At 36.5% G+C, this 12,039-nt stretch overlaps 1 protein-coding gene across 7 annotated transcripts in view; it reads left to right on the top strand.

The window, feature by feature from the left end:
* SMYD3 (SET and MYND domain containing 3) overlaps positions 1 to 12,039 on the top strand; it is a 429,108-nt gene that overhangs the window by 102,802 nt on the left and 314,267 nt on the right. For 2 of the 7 annotated variants that reach the window (XM_074925627.1, XM_074925613.1), the window contains exon 1: positions 9,395 to 9,555. The exons of 2 other annotated variants lie outside the window; for them this stretch is intronic. The gene's annotated coding sequence lies outside the window, so the exon portion shown is untranslated. Of the gene's footprint in view, positions 1 to 9,394; positions 9,589 to 12,039 lie in introns of those variants that run through there. 3 more of the 7 variants (XM_074925619.1, XM_074925604.1, XM_074925635.1) reach the window with 2 other exon arrangements.

Genomic DNA, 12,039 nt, shown 5'->3' with positions numbered 1-12,039 from the left:
AGTAGTGTGTTTCCTTTCATCCCTCCATATATGTGTTAACTTAAAGTTCTGCTGAAGTAATCCGTGTCTGTCCATTCCACAGTGTGCTACTGCAATCTGTACTCAGGCACAATGGGAAGGTGAACTTTGTCCCTTAAGTTCAGAAATGGTTAAATTTCTGAATTTTCATAAACTGAAATAAAAACAGTTTTCAATCCCCTTTAAAAATAGGCCACATTTTTCTGTAAGACAACTCTTTAAAATTGTTTTCGAAAATTTATCTCAGCATTTTAAAATCATACTTACAAGTGTTTTTCATGTGTTTGTTTTCCCCATAATGACATTAATTTTAAAATATGTAATGACAAAAAAAAGTTTCATTACAGCGTGAACAGATGGAGCTTCAGTATTGAAATGACCTTTGAAATGAAAAGGTAATTTTTAAATAAGAACTTTCTGACTTTGAAAACAGAACTAATAAGAGAGTCTGTTACACCAAAGTTTGCACTGAGTATTCATCTGTGAAAAGATCTGATTTAAGGCAGTAATCCTGAACTAAAAATGTGTAACAGGGTGAAATCCCATTTCTTCAAGTCTTATATTCCCTTCTGCCTATCTGTGCGATAGCTATGGTAAATATGGGCAGGATCTATCCTGAACATGTCCCAGTGCCAGAACGATAAGTAAGGAAGGCCTTGGGCATTGAGCTCAAGAACAACTGAAGTCCCAGTGTTTCTAGGGCACCTCATGCTCTCATTTCTAATTGATAATCTTTTCTAGTAAAAGAATTTCAGAATAGTTAGTGTCATCCCCCTGGAAGACACCTGATTAGATGCTCTCTCCCACAGAGTAAAATAAATCAATTAGGAGGAGGGAGGAGATGTTTGGCCTTTTGCTGCTCAGTCAAGTTGATTTTCAATAATGCAGGGGGCATCTGCATCCTGGAGTGATAGACATAGTAGAAAAAAAAACACAAATGGGATTTTGCCCTATTTCAGTCAAAATGCAGAAGTAATTAATGGCATAAGGAGCAAATGCCGTTCCATTAGGCAACTGTTCAGCACATTAGATTAAAATGTGAGTCACTTGGTAGGACAGGAATAGCCACTGCAGAGGAAGCTGTTGGGCTTTGACAGCTCGGATGAAGGAGGTTGTTAAAAGTCCTGAGTAAGAATTTGAAATGAGGAATATTGACTATATTGCCAAAAATCTTCTCCCCAGGAAGAGATCCTTTACATCCTATCTTAAAATTAAATTCAAAATGAAGAAATCTTAGGTACAAGAAATTACGTTTATCTCTTGCTTTTCAGAATCAATCTTCTTAAACTCATTAGTTTTCCATATGTTATTTCTTTGTCTGTAGAACATAATTTTGTGATAATCATCTGTTCTATTTATAACATCTGTTATTTGTTCTTGAGATGCACATGAGCTTGTCAGTGCCCAAGACAGTACCTGTGATTACCTGAAGGTTGGAGTTTGCCTGGAATGGGTTGGGTTTCTTCTGCCTTCCCCCCCCCCCCCCCCCCCTTTTCCTAGTTAGGCATTGCTCTGCAGTCTTTTCAGCTGAGAAGTATATTAAGAGATATTCAGACCAGTCATTCTATGATGAGGCTTCATTAATAATAACTTGCTTGACCTTACTGCTACTCTGACACTACTGTAATAAACTGAAATTGTCTGGATAAGTTAAAAACTGGTGAGGGATTTCATCCATTCCTGTGTCTTGTACCAGCCTTTTTTTCAATCAATGTGAGCCCAATCTTGAAAATTGAATTTGGGGGTTCTATTGCATGCCTCTTCACTGCTATCCATGGAAGAAGCTGCACCGTCCAACTCTCGTTCACCCCAGGTGGAAGCCTTCATCAGTGCTGCTGGTGGTGCTGGACCCACAGGTTTCTTGTGAATTTTGGTGCCCTCCCAGGGAAAGGAGGTGACAGCTGGCCAAGAGGAGCACTCCTTGTTTTTGATATTGTTAGTACACTTACCAGCAGATGATTTCTCATGAGCCAGTGCCTTGCTGACCTCTACAGAGATCTAATACAATGTGCTCTATAGTTTTTAGTGAGAGATGGGTGCCACCTCCCACCTTCCTGTTCAGTCACCTATGATAAAACGAAGGGTGCCAAGCCAAAACTAAATGTGAATCAAGCTGTGTTAAGAAAAGGTGGTGTGTGTGGGAGAGGGTTGATCTATTCCCATTTGTTTTCTTTTAAGAAACACTGCTAGGGTCTGAAAGATTGCTACTTGTCAGGAATCTATCTTCTGTTTCATCGGCGTGCAGTTTGATTTCCAGTCCCTCATGTTTTGTGACAGGTTCATAAGAAACTAAGGCTGCTGCTGTGACTGCTCGGAAAGAAAAAGGGAAAGGTATCTTATCTAGAATTGTACTGCATACATGCTTTCACGTAAAGATCCTATTATGTTGTTTACAGCTTGTATCTTCCACCATGTGCTTTGCGTTTTAATCAGACCATGTCTAATTCAGTTTTGGGGATTTGTTTATTTTATTCAGCCCCTACTGGAGAAGATGATTAATGAACAATGTTTGTCGGTTGGTTTGGCTTTTTTTTTACTTGCTGTGTATGCAGTGCTGCATTCCACTGCAGTTTGTCTCTTCTTTCTGTATCCACTGGATAACTGCTTTTTTTTCCCCCCCCTTTTTTTTTTCCCTCCCCCAATATAAATCTGCTTAGACTTGCTGATACCTCTTAGGAATATCTAGCCTCTTAAAAAGGCTGTGTGTGTGCATGTGTCTATACATACACAAAATACATATGTAGGTGTTTGTATGTATTTTTAATTAGATGTCTATGGTATTTAGTTTTCAGATGCAATAGTTTGTTTTGGACATTTAAAATTCATTATGACAGATTTTATTTGTCTTTAAAAACAAGAGTACAAAACAAAAACCTACTGTGTTTCTTTTCTTTTCCTAGAATAGCCATTGCAATAAAAATTCAAATTCATAGAATATTTGTGACACAAACAACTGTTCCTGCAGTTATAATTCATAAATAAGGACAGCAATTAAATTCCAAAGAGTCTCTTGGCAGATGCAACAAAAGGGAAAATGGTCTAGTTCTGTAATGGGGAGTCTGTTGTCCTCTGAGACAAGCCTGAGAAGAGATAATGTGCATATGGGACTGATATGGAGGTCACATAAGGAGGAATCTTTTAATTTAATTAAAAGCATAATTAATCCTAGTGAGATTCTGTAACGCTCTACAGTTGGGTTTTATGGTCCTGCACTGTTTGCAAGCCAAAAAGTAAAGAAAATTTTGACATTTAAACATGAGAAAGTATCACTTTTTGGCCAAGAAACTTATCTGATGGAGAAAGAATTAGCAAAGTATTAAATGTCAATTTGCTGGCAAATATAAAATAGGCAATGCAAACCTTTGCCTCTTACAGTGAAAAGATAATAATAAAGCCAGCTTTTTTCTACACTGACTTGTTCTGATAAGTTCTGCCTTAAGGATTTTCCATTGTAGAATGTTATATGCCACAATATTTGTAAATGGTGGTATGTTCCAGTGTTCATAAAAGCTAAGGTATTAAGCATACGTATTCTAAAAGCTAAGACATTAAGCATGCATTTGAAAACAAAATGATACATTAAGAATATAACAAAATAATGCTTGCATTATGATACTGCCTTTCATTTTCTGAGACCCAGCTGAACAATATAATGTTAACTCTATTTTAACAGGAACAGTTGCCTATGATGAAGTGAGAATTCTTTTTCTCGATGAATCATTCATCCAATGAGCCTTGGATGCACTTCTCCAGCAGAGAAAAGAGAAAGGGTCTGTTGTTTCACATGGCTGAAACACCTTAGCTACTGTCATGCTACTGGTTCAGCATTTCCTGTAATTGGTCTGATAGCAATGGGTCATCGTTTATGAAGCTGCTGTTCATCACCTCTGTCTTGCTAGAATGACATCAATTTATGTATCTGTCATAAAGTGACTGAACCAGCAGTCCAAGACACTGATGGCTTATTTCAATATATAGGCATCCTGAGATGTAATGAATTTTACTTCCTGAATTTCTCAGATGCAGGAATACTGATATAATGATTAGCAAAATTGGGATGGTGCTCATTTGTTTTGCAGCCTATAACTTTTTAGGCATGAAATTTACATATTTTCCTCTTCTGTAATGAATGGTAAAAAGATTGGGTTTTTTTTCATAATCTAATGTTGCACCCTGATTGCTCAGAAAATCATTAATTATCTTGAAACTAGCAATAGACACTGATATTTATCAACACTGTTTGAAATAAGTCACCAGGACTATATGAAAGGCTAGGTTTTTTAGTCTTTCTGGCACAGTTATCTTTTAACATGGTAGGGTGACTCCACAGTAATGTCAGATCTTGTCAAGTCACAAAGATTAAGCCTGAGTTCTTGGCACTGAGGATGAATGTCTTTACTGATTATGGGCCATGAACTGGTAAAACTGGATAGCTTCTTTTCTTCCCCTGCATTGTGCTATGTGCTCTTCCAACTCAAAGAAAATATTCTAAACTGCTCAGATCAACAAAAAATATGTTACTCTTCATCATCACCCCGTTTCATGCTTTTTTGACTGATTGTTCTGAGTTTTTGCATTTAATATTCTTTTATTCTCTGTCGAAGCATAATTTTGTATTGAAAATCATGGGTACTCTCCATGGATTGTGTTAACTTGAAACTATTGCAGACTCCTCAATCACTTTTTACAGCATATAACAGTTTACAAAAAGTGAAGCTATAGAGTAGTTCAGTCAGTTCATCATTCTTGGGTTTCAGGCAATGTTAAAAATGTACTTAAGAGACTGCAAAACCTGGATAGTTAAAGTTAGGCCATCATAGGATCTCATCAAAATTCATATATTGGTACATTTGCATTATCTTGTATATTAAACATGTTGCGAAGAGAAAGAAAGATACAATGCAGTGGAACAAGAAGACTAATAATTTCCTTCTAAGCTTCAAGAATTGGGTAGGTAAAGAAGGGCTGTCTGTGTGTGTCCATGCAACAATGTGCAGGCTGCATGTGAATCTACAAATGGGAATGTTTTTACGCTCCCAACTTTTGTGGAATAGAGCATGCTTCTATGCATATCCTTTATTCCTAGCCCATTTGATACTGTAGCATAGGCTTAGAAGTGAACTAATTTAAATTTGGGAAAGAAGTGAAATGATAAATTGGGTTTTTGTTTAATTTGCCTTTTGCTTTTCAGGTATTTTTTTAGGAATTTGCCCACAGTGAGCTTTAGCTGACCTTCCTCGGTCCCTCTTCCCACCTCTTCTTTTTTTTCCTTCCTACCCCATATGTTGGGGGCTGAGAATGAATCTGTGCACTCAGCATGACACAGGGCTTCTGTCCATGCTTCTGTGTCAGGAGAGGGTTTGGAAGAAAATAAGGAATGGCTACTTTATACTGTAAATGGAAACTGGAAATTTGCACAGCAAAGCAATTTCAGTACAAAGGAAGATAGCAAGTGTCACGTTTGGGAAGGTGCTGCATCCCAGTTTGGCCTTCGAACAGATTGTATGAGCTACAATATTTGTGATACATTTTATGTTCAGCTGCAAGGGTTTTGTTGGTGGTTTGGTTTTTTTTGGAAGGTTAAACAGCAAAGCAAGAGGAGATCACACTGAAGTGGAGGCCAGTAACAGCCAGCCAAAGAGAGTGTGATTTGAGTAAGTACTTGTAAAGGTTGCTTCCCAGGAAAAAAAGAGACCATTTGAAAGATGTGAGTTGTAGGGGAGACACAATGTAGCAAGTGGACTAAGGAGAGAAAAAAAAAAGCAGAGCATAGGGTGCAAGAAATATGTAGTAAGAAGAGCTACCCAGGTTACAGGTTATGATTGAGGGTGATGGTAAAAAAAGGCAGAAAACAAGAAAAGATACTAGATGAAGTGATGACACTGGGCAGGTGGTAAGAGCTGAGGAGACAGATGATGTAGCTCTAACAATAGTGGTGGTAAAAATAGGAGAGATGCTCCTTGCTGGTGTCACATGGAAGTGGTAGGATTGCTTAATAGATCTCTGCATTAGACCATCCTTTTACAAAGCACTTACTCAATTTACATGCTAGGTAGTGTGTATTCTGTCAGCGTGGTTTGAGTTATAAAAGCTCAAATGCCTTGATGTGTTTAGAAATGCCATTACAAATATTTAAAAAGATCTGTTTGAAAGCTGGGAAAAGCACATCTTTGAGTGCAAAAATGAACTTTGCTTGTAAAATTTGTGAGGAGAGCTCTTTTTAAAGTCTCTGCTTCCTTTGAGCCTTGTCTTTGTTTTGCCTTTATGAATTCAGATCCCTTGTGTCCTTTCCTCCTCCCCCTCTTTGGCATGCCTCTTGATTGTTTCACAATTTATCTTTGCTGCCCAGGGAATCCAACCGTCTGGGGCTGGTGGCTTCATCCTGCCTTGGTGTCAAGGTCGAAATCTTTTAATTTTGCAGGTAGAGTGGGTATCGTGACCCCAGGGTCTGCTGCTGTATATTTAAATCTTGTCAGTGTTCTCAGAATGACAGTGTCTCGCGTTTATGTCTGTCAGCTGCTTTATTGGGCTCTCTGGTGATATTTTGTCTAATTTCTCTTGACAAAATTATAACAGCATTTTCTTGTTAATACTAAAAGCCTGTGGCATTAAAAACTTTCAAATAAATAAAAAGCTTAACAACATTCTCATTACAGTTGTTAAACTGAAGAGTATATTTACAGAAGGTAAAAACAAGAGTTTCGGCAATGTAATAGAGATTATTTTGCTTATCTACACTTTCTGCAGCGTATCTTTACTCAACGTTGGCAACATTAATTAAGCTGAGGATGTCTTGTATATATTCCCATTCTTGGAAAAGACATTGCAAAAGGGGAGAATTTGAAATACCTTTTGCATCTGCAGGGTTTGGAATTTTAAGAAGAGATTGAGTTTTCCTTTAGTCGGTTTTTATCAGTACAGAGTCAGTACCTAGACTTTGTGATTGGATTTGCCCATCTTTGAGTAATGAGGTGTAGTAGGGATGTAAACTGAAACACATGATCTCATGTGCATTTTCAGTGTTGCTTGAATGTTAACAATCATTATGATCAAATTTACCAAAACAAATGCAATAGCTCTTTTGCACTAATTGGGTCAACATACTGATATGTTCTGGAAAAACTACAAGGTAAGTTAAGGAAGGTCACATGAAAAGCCATTTACTCCAAAACTAGCAAATATATCTTCAGTCGCACATAAGAGTTGAGGGGCTAATGCATATTTGGAGCAAACTAGAAGATAGTTCAGCTCTGACAAGTTGATACTGAAATGTTTTATGCTGACATTTTTCCAAGTCTTAAAAATTTTGTTTCTGATGAATTATTTTTAGACACTTATAACAGATTTTATCATTACTTTAAGGTATAGAAGTGTTACAGTAACCCAACAAAGTAATTATAAGACTTTTTTCTTGGCAGAAGAACATATTCGTATCAGCTTCAGAAATGTTTAAGATATTGCCTAAATCTTTCACCACTTCACTTCCTCCCCTGCTGCCCCCCCCCCCCCCCCCCCCCCCCCCATCTCCTCATTTTTTCCCCAGAAAAGAAAGCCTGAATCAGACAGTCTGCTTGGAAAATTTCAGCCCAAACAGATGACTGATATGGAAGAATTATGAGTCTCTGAGAACAGCTCATAACTTCAATGCTCTCAAATCAGTAGTTGCTAAGAACGTTTTCCTTTATCTGTTACCAAATTCATTCTTTTGCTATTAAGCAAAAGCAAAGAAAATCTACAGATTTCTTAAGATTGTTTAGATACTCATCTTGTTGATATGCTGCTTGAAGTTAAAGAAAGCAGTTATTTATCCATTACATGCAGTTTAAAAATCTGCATTAGCCATTTATATGTGCCAGTTGACTGAATATTTTGAAAGGTTGTCCTCACATTTACATATACTAATGTCTCTTTTGCATTCTTTCTGATGATAGTCTTGTGAATAACAAAATACTTGTGGAAGCTAAACAAACCTCCACAGGCAGCAATTGTGAATTCACACATCAGCATTTTTCGTTAGAAAAAAAACAAAAGGAACCTCACTAAAACCTGATCCCCTTATTGGATTTGGTCTGTTGAAGACTTAATCTTTGGTATTGAAAGGAGATGTGGCAGTCATCATGCCAGATCAAGGCTGGAAACTATAATTCTGAGAAATCTGAAAAATATTTTTTTAAAACAGTATCTGCAGTACCTGTAGGCATCCATAAAAAATCCAAATCCTTCAGCCTTACTCAGTTGAGTAGCTGCATTTACTTTTAAAGAGTGGTGTATTTATGTGGGTCAGATGAATTATTTCTGGTCAGATATGTTTTTGTGTCTGCTCAGTTTGGAATAAGATCACTCATGCTGTATGTGCAAATTGTGGTTGTACTCAGTGGTCTAGACGTACAGGCATTTGAGTTAACTAAGCTCTCTTATCAACTCTTAACAACTCTGTCAGCAAAAAGTTTACATATTTTTAATGTGGTAGTATTCCAAGTTTCTCAGCACTCATCTACCTTTCTTATCATCTGTAAAGAAGATTGCTGCTTTTTTTTTTTTTGAGTCATTATTTATTCATCTTAATTTAGGGAATGACCTTATCTGAAACTGAGCTGAAGTTCACATATAAATAAGCGTCAAGACTTGGATTGTAAAGAGAATCAGATGCAGTGGGCTTTTTGCACTCCTAATGGCCTCCAAACATGTGGTCTAGTCTTCTGGCTAAATACACATCACAAATTAGGCTTTCAGTACACGTTCTGCCATTATATACCACTGCTCTGTACATATAAATACAATTTACAGAACAAACCACTGAATTTCAGTTACCAATTCTGTATGATAACTGTATTTTATATGTATTCAAAAGTAGAAACAAAGAGACACAGTTTATTAAAAAACTGTGTTTAAGGTAGGTAGTTTGCAAATAGTGCCATTCCAAATGTATAGTGAAGACTGCTGTACTTGCTTAGGGCACAAGGATGCTAGGAAGCATTGGAAGTGTATTTCTACTTCTTTTTTTTTCCTGAGAAGCATCTGACCCAGTCATCAAATGTCTCCAATTAAATGTGTCTCATTCTTAAATTTTTTTAAATGATTTGATGTGGTACTTGTCAGATTGGTGTGCCTTTTTTTTTTTTTTTTTTTAAATAATCTTAATTGGCTTGTTGCTTGATACCCTGAGTAAAATTAGCCTTTCTGAAGAGATGACTTCGAGCATTTTAGTAGAGTGTTTTGCAAGCAACTTGGAATGTACTCCTGTAAAGCTCTCAGGTAGGCAAGCAGAGGCTCTGTGACCCGCACCCTTAGCATGGAAGTGAACCTGAGCTGTTTCCTGAGTAGAGTTGGTTAGCTAGGACGCAGTCCCAAAGGAGTCCTTGGCTTCTGAGTTGGAGTGTGGGCAACCTAAGCTCGTGATTGCTTTCAGAACATGGTTCATCCTCTTGAAGAGTAACGTTAATCTATTTCAGCAAGGTGCTTAAGGGCTAACACACTGAGTGAATAGGTGAGAGGACTTGCTTTCTCAACTAACTAGCTGAAATAGCATTTCATGTCGTAAGTAGAATTATTCTGTTTCTGTAATTCCAGGTCAGTGCCCTATTATATGAGCCTATGTTCTTATGTATATATTGTCTTTAACTTTTTTTTAATTAGTGTGTGATTAATAGAAGATGCAAGATGACAAAGCAGGGACAAAAGATACTAAACTTCTGGTTTTACTGTGGAATGATTTGTAATGTTATTTGCATCTTTAGAATGTTCCTGTTCAATTTTTTTATTATTGAGTCCTTCAATATTTTACTGATACTGTTCAGATGAAGAAACTGAGGCAGAAACGTGTTTGCTGAGTATATTGAAAAATCAATAATGCTGATTCTTGCTGACCCATCTCTTTCTTACTGGGTCACTCTGTTTTTAATTCTTTGCTTGTTCAAGATTTTAAAATGGAATTAAGTTTTGGTTTGTTTGGGTTTTTTAACAGTTTATTTTGCACTGTGCATTCTCTCTGCCTTGACCTTTTTCTTGAGCTCCAGTAGTTTACTTTAGAGTGTACTTAACTCATTTCCTTGTAGCACACTACATACAGTTCCACTTGAATGCCTAGAAATCTAAAATATTTGCCTTAGAGAAATGGCACATGGCTGGAAGAAATTTACAGCTGGTAAGTGACAGCAGCAAGCTTGTATTATACAATTTAAGGAGGTTCATAGGTTTTGTCACTATCCTTCATTAGTTTGGATTGTGGTATTGCAAAAAAACTCGAGTATCCATGAAAGGCATTTGCTTCTTTAAGTATTCTCTGGAAGAATTTTTTAGACAGCCCAGTCTAGTAAAGGAGCAGTTCACAGGTAGCGTCACTTCATCAAAATAGAATGTAAATCTGAACCTCTCTGATCTTCTCAGTACTTCTGCATGCTTTGCAAACAAATGACAAATTTTATGTGCTGAATTACTTCAGCATTTGTCCAGGAAAATCAGAATCCTGCAGGACATTCTTATTTGCTGTAGTATATGTTTGCTCTAATTGTATATGAGACTGGATATACGTTATGTCCAGTAGTACTAATTTCGAAATGTGGAGTAGAAAATGTGTCTCTTGAATGAAGCAGCATGTATAATTTATCATTGGCTGGCTGATAGCCTCAGTGAATAAAACTGAGTTAATCTGTTAATTATTGAACTGTGGATGTAAAACTGAATGCTGTATCTTTAAAGTAAATAAATGCTTGAAATCATGTTTTCCCAAAGAAGCATTTTATAATAAATTAATAAACTATTCATTTTTCTATTAAAGCATTTTGATCTTCAGGAGTGACTTTTAGTCTTCAAGAACCAGCAAAAATTTGTTATTGATTGGAGAAGCCAAGAAATAATTAAATAACTATTTTTAAGTTTGTATGCTGGCAGCTTGCAAAATGGTGAATGGGAATAGTTGTTTAGCCAGAAAACACTGTTGTTTATTTGAAGCTTTTAAAAAGAAATTATTTCAGTAATGCAGGAAGTGAGGGAATGGATGTGCATAACTGGTGGCAACTTGGGGAGGGGGACAAATGTCCCATGGGCATAGGGAGCACCTCAGTTCCATACCTGAAGTAATATTTTTCTTACTTTTTAAGATGCTTCTCTTCTGACTAAAGAGCATAGATTGTTTTTCCTGTGTTGGCACTGACACACAGCCTTGATATTATTTGTATCCCTCTTAAAAAAAAAACAAAAACAAAAAAAAACCCCAAAAAACTTCATTTATGGTAAGATTTTCAGATCATCTTAATTTCATCATAACATTTCCTTGTGTGAGTATTAATTCTCTGTTATCAACCTTAATATTCTTAAATGCTAAAGAAAAGCAGGTAATGCTTCAGAATATCCAAACACACATCTGGTAACCTAAAGATAACAACAGCAACACATAAAAGGCCTGGCTAAAGAGTCTTTTAAAAACTCATTTGCAGGGTTGTGGTCATATCTTGTAGCCTGTATTTGGGAGTGCTATAAATGCCTGAGAAAATGTGGTTATCAGGACTTAGTACCTGCTTTGCATTATCTAAAATATGTGCATGTCCACAAATGACACTTCATCAGTCCCAACTATCCAAATGTTTCATATATATTCTTGAAGCTTTTTAATAATTATACTTTGCACACATGTACATGTGATACTCAAATGTGTATACAACAGCTTGCCTGTAGGTTACTGGGGAGATGTATGCACATATGTCTGTAATAATCTACCCTGAGCCTGGTGGGATAAACCAGAACAGAGTAAAAGCCTACTTAACAAAGAGGCTTCTTTTTTTTTTTTTTTTCTAGTTTTCCCAAAAGTGTTTTTGGAGAGTCTGTATTGTATATTAAATTAAACTTCACCCATCTTGTTTTTTCCAATATTTTCTTTCCAAACATGTTTAGCTTTGCATGCTACAGTTGCAATTGTTTAAAAGGACTCAAATACTGTATGACTAAAATGACCAAATGAGTTATTTTTGACAGGATGTAGAAAAAACAGGTACTCTGAAAAGTGGGGTGGTTTTTGACCCTATT

This window comes from Athene noctua, chromosome 1 (genome assembly GCF_965140245.1).
Source record: "Athene noctua chromosome 1, bAthNoc1.hap1.1, whole genome shotgun sequence".
Lineage (NCBI taxonomy): Eukaryota > Metazoa > Chordata > Aves > Strigiformes > Strigidae > Athene > Athene noctua.
This window is presented reverse-complemented; position numbering and strand designations above follow the sequence as displayed.